This window comes from Argiope bruennichi, unplaced genomic scaffold (assembly GCF_947563725.1).
Source record: "Argiope bruennichi unplaced genomic scaffold, qqArgBrue1.1 scaffold_32, whole genome shotgun sequence".
NCBI lineage: Eukaryota > Metazoa > Arthropoda > Arachnida > Araneae > Araneidae > Argiope > Argiope bruennichi.
Window position 1 is genome coordinate 30,001 of NW_026605931.1, and position 1,096 is coordinate 31,096.

The 1,096-nt window shown below is 53.6% G+C and overlaps 1 non-coding gene across 1 annotated transcript in view; it reads right to left on the bottom strand.

The window, feature by feature from the left end:
* LOC129961510 (small subunit ribosomal RNA) overlaps positions 1-465 on the bottom strand; it is a 1,814-nt gene extending 1,349 nt beyond the window's left edge. Inside the window, exon 1 of the ribosomal RNA XR_008783781.1 lies at positions 1-465. This exon is cut by the window's left edge and continues 1,349 nt beyond it. This is a non-coding gene — a ribosomal RNA (small subunit ribosomal RNA).
* Between the last annotated feature and the right edge of the window lie 631 nt (positions 466-1,096).

Here is a 1,096-nt window from a genome sequence, read left to right on the forward strand (position 1 = left end):
CCCGTGCTGGGAGTGGGTAATTTGCGCGCCTGCTGCCTTCCTTGGATGTGGTAGCCGTTTCTCAGGCTCCCTCTCCGGAATCGAACCCTGATTCCCCGTCACCCGTTACGACCATGGTAGGCGCGTAACCTACCATCTACAGTTGATAAGGCAGACACTTGAAAGATACGTCGCCGGGACGAGCCCGTGCGATCAGCCCAAAGTTATACAGAGTCACCACAAGAGACGGACACGAGGCCCGATTGGTTTTGGTCTAATAAAAGCGCTCGTTCCCGAAGGTCGGAGCTCTGCTGCATGTATTAGCTCTAGAATTGCCACAGTTATCCAAGTAGTAAGGTACGATCCAAGGAACCATAACTGATTTAATGAGCCATTCGCGGTTTCGCCTTAATACGGCATGTACTTAGACATGCATGGCTTAATCTTTGAGACAAGCATATGACTACTGGCAGGATCAACCAGGTAACTTCCATCGTTCATACGAACGTTCGGAAAATGCACTCCGAATCCTTACATTTCACGAGTCGCGACATTTTCAGTCGCGGGGGACGCCTCGACTACGGAGGATCCCTCAGTCAATCTCGCTTTTTGTGTAGGTATTCCCCGTGCAATCTACAGAGGTTCTATAGTCTCACGACTTCCCCGACGGCTTCAACGCCGCGGGGCGAGTGCGGAGGCATCGAGAAGATATGTGCGCTGGACACAGATGCAGAAAACCAATCAATTCCTTTAAGTACGGTTCTGCTCGTCGCGTCAACGGCACGGGGGCCGAGCCGCTCGCAGAGAGGCTGAGATAGTTTGGAAGCGGCCAGAAAGACGGAGAATACCTCCCCGCCGATCGCAGCCTTCGTAGCAGAAGAATAACACCCTCTATCCCGGAGGCAGCGTCCGACCGACCCATAAAGAACCGAGAACCGATCCGATCGGGCACGACAGACCCACCGTCAACGTTAGAGGACCGCTTTCCCGGAGGTAGCCAACCGGTACTAACAACCCAATCCCGTTGCCGAGACCCAAGACAGGTACGCGAGATTACGACGCGTTTTTAAAACGCATTCTGTCTCGCGATCGACCACTGTTTCCAGCAGTCACCTGC